Raw genomic sequence first — 9,781 nt, 5'->3', positions numbered from 1 at the left:
CATTTGACTCATTTCTCTCTGCCTCCTTCTTTCCACTCCTCTCCTCTTTTGACCTCACCCTCTCACCCCCCCCCCCCCCCCCCCCACTCACAAGGCAGGCAATACGCTTGACTTCATCTTTACTAGATGTTTCTCTTCTACTAATCTCACTGCAACTCCCCTCCATGTCTCCGACCACTACTTTGTATCCTTTTCTCTCTCGCTCTCCTCCAACACTACTCACTCTGCCCCTACACAAATGGTAACGCGCCGCCGCAACCTTCGCTCTCTCTCTCCCACTACTCTCTCCTCTTCCATCCTATCATCTCTTCCCTCTGCTCAATCCTTCTCCCTCCAATCTCCTGATTCTGCCTCCTCAACCCTCCTCTCCTCCCTTTCTGCATCCTTTGACTCCCTGTGTCCCCTATCCTCCCGGCCGGCTCGGTCCTCCCCTCCAGCTCTGTGGCTTGATGACTCATTGCGAGCTCACAGAACAGAGCTCCGGAAAGCTGAGCGGAAATGGAAGAAAACTAAACTCCCTGCCGACCTGGCATCTTTTCACTCCCTCCTCTCTACATTTTCTTCATCTGTTTCTGCTGCTAAGGCCACTTTCTACCACTCTAAATTCCAAGCATCTGCCTCTAACCCTAGGAATCTCTTTGCCACATTCTCCACACTGCTGAATCCTACCCCCTCCTCCCTCTCTGTGGATGACTTTGTCAACCACTTTGAAAAGAAGGTTGACGACATCCGATCCTCGTTTGTTAAGTCTAATGACACTGCTGGTCCTGCTCACACTGCCCTACCCTATGCTTTGACTTCTTTCTCCCCTCTCTCTCCAGATAAAATCTTGCGACTAGTGACTGCAGGCCTCCCAACAACCTGCCCGCTTGACCCCATCCCCTCCTCTCTTCTCCAGACCATCTCCGGTGACCTTCTCCCCTACCTCACCTCGCTGATCAACTCATCCTTGACCGCTGGCCATGTCCCTTCCGTCTTCAAGAGAGCGAGAGTTGCACCCCTTCTCAAAAAACCAACACTCGATCCCACTGATGTCAACAACTACAGACCAGTATCCCTTCTTTCTTTTCTTTCCAAAACTATTGAGCGTGCCGTCTTTAGCCAACTCTCTTGCTATCTCTCTCAGAATGACCTTCTTGATCCAAACCAGTCAGGTTTCAGGACTGGTCATTCAACTGAGACTGCTCTTCTCTGTGTCACGGAGGCTCTCCGCACTGCTAAAGCTAACTCTCTCTCCTCTGCTCTTGTCCTTCTAGACCTGTCTGCTGCCTTTGATACAGTGAACCATCAGATCCTCCTCTCCACCCTCTCCGAGCTGGGCATCTCCGGCGCGGCTCACTCCTGGATTGCGTCCTACCTGACCGGTCGCTCCTACCAAGTGGCGTGGCGAGAAGCTGTCTCCGCACCACATGCTCTCACCACTGGTGTCCCCCAGGGCTCAGTTCTAGGCCCTCTCCTTTTCTCCCTATACACCAAGTCACTTGGCTCTGTCATATCCTCACATGGCCTCTCCTATCATTGCTACGCTGACGATACACAACTAATCTTCTCCTTTCCCCCTTCTGATAACCAGGTGGCGAATCGCATCTCTGCATGTCTGGCCGACATATCAGTATGGATGACGGATCACCACCTCAAGCTGAACCCTGGCAAGACGGAGCTGCTCTTTCTCCCGGGGAAGGACTGCCCGTTCCATGATCTTGCCATCACGGTTGACAACTCCGTTGTGTCCTCCTCCCAGAGTGCGAAGAGCCTTGGCGTGACCCTGGACAACACCCTGTCGTTCTCCGCCAACATCAAGGCGGTGACCCGATCCTGCAGGTTCATGCTCTACAACATTCGGAGAGTACGACCCTGCCTTACACAGGAAGCGGCACAGGTCCTAATCCAGGCACTTGTCATCTCCCGTCTGGATTACTGCAACTCGCTGTTGGCTGGGCTCCCTGTCTGTGCCATTAAACCCCTACAACTCATCCAGAATGCCGCAGCCCGTCTGGTGTTCAACCTTCCCAAGTTCTCTCACGTCACCCCCCTCCTCCGCACACTCCACTGGCTTCCAGTTGAAGCTTGCATCCGTTACAAGACCATGGTGCTTGCCTATGGAGCAGTGAGGGGAACGGCACCTCCGTACCTTCAGGCTCTGATCAGTCCCTACACCCAGGCGAGGGCATTGCGTTCATCCACCTCTGGCCTGCTGGCTCCCCTTCCTCTGCGGAAGCATAGTTCCCGCTCAGCCCAGTCAAAGCTGTTCGCTGCTCTGGCACCCCAATGGTGGAACAAGCTCCCTCACGAAAAGAAAAATTATAAAAAATATATATATATAATTGTAAAGTGGTTATCACACTGGCTATAGGGTGAATGCATCAATTTGTAGTCGCTCTGGATAAGAGCGTCTGCTAAATGACGTAAATGTGCCCTTGAGCAAGGCACTTAACCCTAATTGCTCCTGTAAGTCGCTCTGGATAAGAGCGTATGCTAAATGACTAAAATGTAAATGTAAATGTAAAGAGTGGAACGTGAATGCAAGCTGCTGTTTCTCCGACCCAATCAGACACGCTGGAGCTCCCTGTTCCTCGCTGTAGAAAGGATTGTGCGCATTCACCGAGAGCAAGGAGAACAAGCAATTCGCAATGTCTGCACAGCATTAAAGATAAAGATGTAAGTTGACAAAATGTATATTTTGTCTTAAAAGAATAATAGAAATAAATAAGCCTTGCTGATTAATGGGTGATTCCACTTGTCTCAAGTAACTAAGTTTTCTTTGCATGGTGGTGTGACAATTGTGGATGACTTGAATGAAATAATTTAACTAATTTATTTTATTTTTATTTATTTGTGCATTTAACATGTACAATGCATAATAAACACATTGTACCAGAAATAGCTATAATTAATTTTTTTATAGTTACATCTTTTATAGGTTCAATCCAGCTGAAATTGGGTTTTTGGTCGAGTATGCTGCTGTGATGAAGCCTGTTGCCATGGTCCTTAATATCCTCCAAGGGGAATCATCTGTGCATATGGGCCTCCTGCTGCCAACACCTTACCAGTTGCGGGACAAGCTGAAGAGGTTGAAGTCAACTTGCAAAATGTGTACACCTCTTGTTCACGCCCTGCAGCAAGGGATCCAGAAACGTTTTGGAGACGTCATGAAAGAGCCTGAGCTGATTGCAGCAGCAATACTCCTACCAAGATTCAGAACATCCTGGACCACAGAGGAGAACATCTTGAATGCTGGTAAATATAATTGTTTATCAATTCAAATGTGAACCAGTAGACATTGACCTATATAACTATGTATAATATTACTGTAATTTAGGATTATAGTGTGTCAGTGACAAACCACAGGGTGGCAATATAGTTAGAAGCTCAGGTAGCTTTTAATGTCAAACTTCAGCAGGTTGACAGCCTATACAGTAGAAGGGTAAGAATAATGTGCAGACTTAATTCGTTTGAAAAACGATTTATCTTGCCCTAAAACCCACTGGCCTTGACTACATCAGAAATCACCTCAACACCGACTTGGATGATGTCACCAGCGCAAACAGCGGCCTCTCTGATGAAGACGACTTCTTTGCATCCATGGAGTTGGGAAAATCACAAGTAGGAGAGCTGGAGAGGTACCTTTCATGTCTGTCCCCTGCAGGTATGGATCTACTCCACACCTTTCCTCGCATCAAGAAGCTGTCACTCAAAGTCAACACAGGTCTTCCTGCATCTGCAGCCTGTGAGAGACTTTTCAGTCACAGCTTCACAGCAAGAACCTTGAGAGCCAGCTACTGTTGAAGCTTAATAGTGACATCACTGAGCGATTATTTGGTGAAATAGTTTGTTCTGCATGTTTTGACACACACACAAACTCCCAGTGGGGCCTTCAATATAAAAGGGTTTTCATGTTACTGTGCCAAAGAGTTCCTGGAGTGTTGACTGAAGTCAACCAGTCAAAGGGCCAGTGTCAGCCTAAAGGTTAGAATATTGCCAAATCTGTTGTCTGTCTGTGGGAGTCTAGATGGGGGAAGCTGCTCCTCTCTCAGCTGCTTTTGAGCAAAGCGTGTAATCCCCTTAACTGTGTAATGGTTGCGCTAGAGAGCACAGAGCTATTAATGTATAACTCCATTGTAAAGACACATCATACATGCTTTATGCTGCTTATCTTGGGGGGGTGGGGACAAGTGTGACTTTTTTTTTGCTGACTTTTCTTGTTAGATATTGGAGCTGGAAGTAAACATAATGCCCCATCTACAACTACATCACTCTCCTCTGATGCCTTTTAGAGAACATGCATTCAGCTTAATTTGTGTTCTGGGATCAGTGGCGGCTCCTGAAAAAATTCTCAGGGGGGGCAATTTTTCTGATGATTTAGGTGACCTACACACATTTAAAAAAAGATATGTCCAGCAACAACATGAAGACAGGAGCAGCATATAAATCAATGCCAGAAGCATTTATTGACTGATCTCAAAAGTGTTGGCTTACAAAAGCAAAATAAGTTATCACAGTAAAAATAATCAAGGGTGTTCTTTCACATTCCTCAACTCTGCATAAACAATATGCATTTCCATAAACAAATGAAATATCAGCTGAAAATACAGCATCTTGGTATTTGTTCAGATTGCAGGATCAACAAGAGCTTTTACCACATTTTTTGCCTCATGGTTGAATTGGAAATATGTGCACTGAGCATAATTCACAACAAGCAAGCAGGAGCTTTTGATAGAGGCTACTGAAAACATTGATGCAAGTTATTGGTAATAAGAAATTTTTATAGACTTCCATATTCTGCCCTCTTGTATAGATTTGTGAAAATGAACAGTGATAGACATTTTGCCTGAAAACAGAATTTGAAAATAATTTCTAGAAAAGGTAAACACAGCTATCGGTATGGCTTTGTAAAAATGAACAACCATATTCTGGCCAATTGTATAGATTTGTAAATATGAACAACCATATTCTGGCCAATTGTATAGATTTGTAAAAATGAACATGAACAGATTATTATTTATTTTTTACTTTTTTTAAAATGAAAAATAACTATTTTAAACAACATCAACTGTGAACTGATTTGGGTGTGTGTGTGTTAAAGAGACAGACAGGGAGGGACAAAGAGAGAGAGAGGCTACATTACTTGTACTGAAACTGTTCTCTTCTATCTTTCAATGCAGCAAAGCGGTCAATGACTTTCTCATTGAAATCAGGCATGCTGAGGACTAGTTCACTCTCCATGGAAAGCATGGCCAGTGCATTCAGACGTTCCTGGCCCATTGAATTTCTCAGGAATGTCTTAACTCGTGTCAAAGTTGAGAAACATCTCTCAGCTTCAGCTGTTGTCATGGGAGTAGTTATGAGGATGTTCAACAGAGTCACAGTCTCAGAGAACGTCTCCTGGAGGTTGTAGCTCATGAGAACCTGGTACAGTGCCAGTGCACTACAGTTTGACTTTCACGTCGTCGGCAAAAAGACCGTTCAGTCTCTCCAAAAGCACACTGGCGATTGAGACTGAGGTTGATTCCGAGATGGGAAGGAACTCAAAAAAGCGCTCCTACACTTTGTGGTTGCTATCTATGTACCTCAGCACAAGCACCAGCTGTGTCTGTGTAGAAACGTCCGTGGTCTCGTCAGCTTGGATAGCTACGAAGTTCGCCTCCTCCACAATATGTTCCCTCATGACCGCTAGCATACACTCCAGTAGCTCGTTTTGAATGGTCTTTGATGTGAACTTCTTTCAAAGAGACAATCGAGTTGCACTGAACGCTAGCCATGTTGATAGTAGTACGTGAATTGATTGACGCTGCTACCCGCTCTTTTCTTAGTTACGTTCATGGTTATGTTACGTATGACGAAAGCGCGTAAGTGCAAGCCCTCAGAAACCCATAGAGATTGTATTGAAAGCTCTGATATTTGAAAAAAATAGATTTAACATGATAGTCTATGAGAGACCCCTGGGCGATTTTCAACCTGACTGAAATCGCCCCAAAAGGGGCGGGGCCATTTGAAGCACGACTTTAGCCTGATTGGACATTTAGTGGCAGATCAGACGTCTAGATTAGAACACTGATAACTACTGTTGCCGTGATATAATTGATTAGAAAAAAAATCCCTTCCTTTTCCCGTTTGGCAGTGCGTCGCCCATATCGCCCTAATGAACACACCGCCCCTGTCTGGGATACTAGGCCTGCAATATTGTTTTATTTGGCCATCTATCATGGACTGGTGCTTTTTCAGTTGATGTGTATTGCTGCTCTTTTCCTCTGCTCAGTGAGATGTGCACTGTGGCCTAATCACAGATCAGAGTATTAATTTCTAGGCACACAGAAAAGGGCTGTTGCTTGCCATGCAATACAAAGGTACTGAGTAGGCCTAATCAACACCTATTGATTATTTTATGTTGATCGGGTGTGCAGTTTTCTGTTCAGCATACCTGGTATGAAATGTTTGTGTTTCCTTCTGTTGTTCTGTCACTGTGGAGACACACACATACACAGTTTATGAGAGTTTATGGTCTGCCTCATTCTAGTTCTGCCTGGTAAAAAATAGTACAAAGGTTTGGAAATGTGTGTTACTTGTGCTTATTTTTTTATTATTATTATTTTATTTGATAAGTACTTGAATTTACCGCAATTATTTTAATTTAAGCTATTTTGTAATTCATTTTAATTTATTTTATTGTTGGATGAACTATAATTTGCCTAAAGATGATTATTTTGTATTTTTGTCTGTCTGATTGTTGCCTTGCGTTAAAAAATAAACTCAAGTAACTCAACAGTTACTCAGTACTTGAGCAGTTTTTTCACCAAGTACTTTTTTACTCTTACTCAAGTAATTATTTGGATGACTACTTTTTACTTTTACTTGAGTCATATTTGTTATATCTAGCCTAGCTGTAGAAGAACGGACATCTGCACAGTTTCACATTGTACATCACTCTGTCGTTTAATGACGTGCCACACATTCTGACAACCCATTCATCCGTAAAGCAGCACACTGTCGTAGACCATAACAACGTACAGTACGACGTACAGCACGTCGTACCATACATAACATTTCCCCCCTTTCCAAAACCAGGGACTGGTACCATATATAAAATGTCCATAGGGCAAGAACCTAGAGTGATACCTGTAAGAAATAAACATTAACCCTTAAACGGATGGACTCTCCAAACTAGCCAGTTCAGTCCATTAACCTGGAGGTTGACTAAGACACCTAACGGAGCCTAAGAATGAAAAGAGGTTAAGTAGTCCCCCAGATAAGCAGGGCGAGTTCGTGCCCGCATAGGCCTTTCTTCATCCGCCACCGCTTGTGGATCTGGCCCTTGGGGAGCCCACAGAGGCTGGGGCTCGGGTGGTAGTGGTGGAGGAGGTCCATCCGGTGGCGTCTCTGGCCTGCATGTCTGTTTTGTGTGCCTTCGTGTTCCTCGGGGCAGGGACTTTTCTGTGGCGGCTGGCGTGCCAGCGTGATCCATTGCTCATCATGAAATATGGCGGGCCCCAGTTGTCGACTGACCTGCAAGGGGTCCGACCAGAATGAGGGCATTTTGTTGTACTGCTGAGGCCGTCGGCTCGGACCCAGTCTGACACTTGGATGATCGACAACTTCGAGCTAGTAGCAGGGGCCGAACGACACACTCACTTTCGCAAAGTGATTGTATTTTGAACAGTTCTTGCATATTTTCCCACGGGCTGGGCAGTTTGAAGCCCTTGAATTGTGAGAGCTAGCCCCACAGTTGCCACAGCTACTTCTGTTGGTTTGTCTGTGTGCCTGCTGCACGGGCATGCCGGTGTCTGTGTCCATGCAGCTATCGACGTGGGAGGGCGTGCGCAGCGCGTGATCGTTGTAGTGCGCCTGCTCGGGCTGAAGCTGCTGTGTGAGAATGGCTGGGGGCCGAGTGTATGCTGCAGAGCTGTCTGTTAGCATTGAAGAGCATTCCAACGCCGCTTCAACCTGGAGTGCTATTTTAATAGCTCCATCTAGTTGTAAATTATCCGATTCCAAAAGCAGTTTCTCCCATGTCTTTTCACATAACGTCCCCTCTATCAACTGATCCCTGATGATCTCGTCCTGAAGTGTCCCGTAGTTACAAGAGCTAGCCAAATCCCTCAGATTAGCCACGTAGCTTTGAATGGACTCACCCGGCCGTTGGTGTCTCTTCCGTAGCCGGTAGCGTCGCTCTTTCCCGGCGAAGTGGTTCCGTAGGAGGCTGACTGCAGCAGTGAATGTAGGAGCCGATCCAAGCGCTCTGAAAATCCTCTGTCCCTCTGTACCAAGGCAGTGACGGAGCAGTGCTGTCCTCCGCTTGTCGGAGATTGTAGAAAAGTCCATAGCTTCGAGATAAGTGTTAAAACTTTTAGCCAGTTATTCCACGGGACTGGAGGTTCGCCAGGCACGGCAAGGAATGGTGCTGGCGGTGGTAAACTGAATTCAGCCATCTTCGTCGCCAATGTTATATCTAGCCTAGCTGTAGAAGAACGGACATCTGCACAGTTTCACATTGTATATCACTCTGTCGTTTAATGACGTGCCACACATTCTGACAACCCATTCATCCTTAAAGCAGCACACTGTCGTAAACCATAACAACGTACAGCACGTCGTACCATACATAACAATATTATTCTGAAGTAACAGTACTTTTACTTGAGTAAAATTTTTGGCTACTCTACCCACCTCTGTATGTATATAAGCCAAGCTTACCTCCCGCCAGAGAGACAAAACTTCAACCTCTGACTCTGAATGCATTCAATCGTGCTGAATACAGCAATGCATGCGCGGAGCCTTCCTGATTTGGCCATGCGACTTTGACTATTGTAGATAATCCATTTGGATTGCTGCCTTTTATTTCAACGCCTCAGGCAAGTAAAATGTGCAATACGTAGCTTTTAGACAAGTTAGTTAACAACATACATGGTGAGAAATGTAGACGTGCGCGTATATAATAATAATATGCCATTTAACAGACGCTTTTATCCAAAGCGACTTACAGTTAGTGAAAACATATATATTTTATACTGGCCCTCCGTGGGAATCAAACCCACAACCCTGGAGTTGCAAACGCCATACTCTATCAACTGAGCTACATCCCTGCCGGCCATTCCCTCCCCTACCCTCGAAGACTTGTGCGCCGCTCATGAGTATCTAGGTCGCAGCCGGCTGCAACAGAGACTGGATTCGAACCAGGATCTCTAGTGGCACAGTTAGCACTGCAAAGCAGTGCCTTAGACCATTGCGCCACTCAGGAGCTACAGCGGTAGGGGAGGGAATGGCCGGCAGGGAGGTAGCTCAGTTGGTAGAGCATGGCGTTTGCAACACCAGAGTTGTGGGTTCGATTCCCACGGGGGGCCAGTATGAAAAAAAAAAGAATAATGTATGCACTAACTGTAAGTCGCTCTGGATAAGAGCGTCTGCTAAATAATGTAAAATGTAAATGTTGTTCTGTCACCGTGGAGACACACACATAGACAGTTTATGGGCTGCCTCATTCTAGTTCTGCCTGGTAAAAAAAAGTATAAACGTTTGGGAATGTGTGTTACTTGTGCTTAGTTATTTATTATTATTATTTTATTTGATAAGTACTTGAATTTACCTGAATTATTTTAATTTAAGCTATTTTGTAATTCATTTTCATTTATTTAATTAATTGGATGAACTATAATTTGCCTAAAGATGATTATTTTGTATTTTTGTCTGTCTGATTGTTGTCTTGTGTTAAAAAATAAACTAAAGTAACTCAACAGTTACTCAGTACTTGAGTAGTTTTTTCACCAAGTACCTTTTTACTCTTACTCAA

The sequence above is a fragment of the Coregonus lavaretus genome (assembly GCF_964263955.1).
Source record: "Coregonus lavaretus genome assembly, chromosome: 22".
Taxonomy (NCBI): domain Eukaryota; kingdom Metazoa; phylum Chordata; class Actinopteri; order Salmoniformes; family Salmonidae; genus Coregonus; species Coregonus lavaretus.
This window is presented reverse-complemented; position numbering follows the sequence as displayed.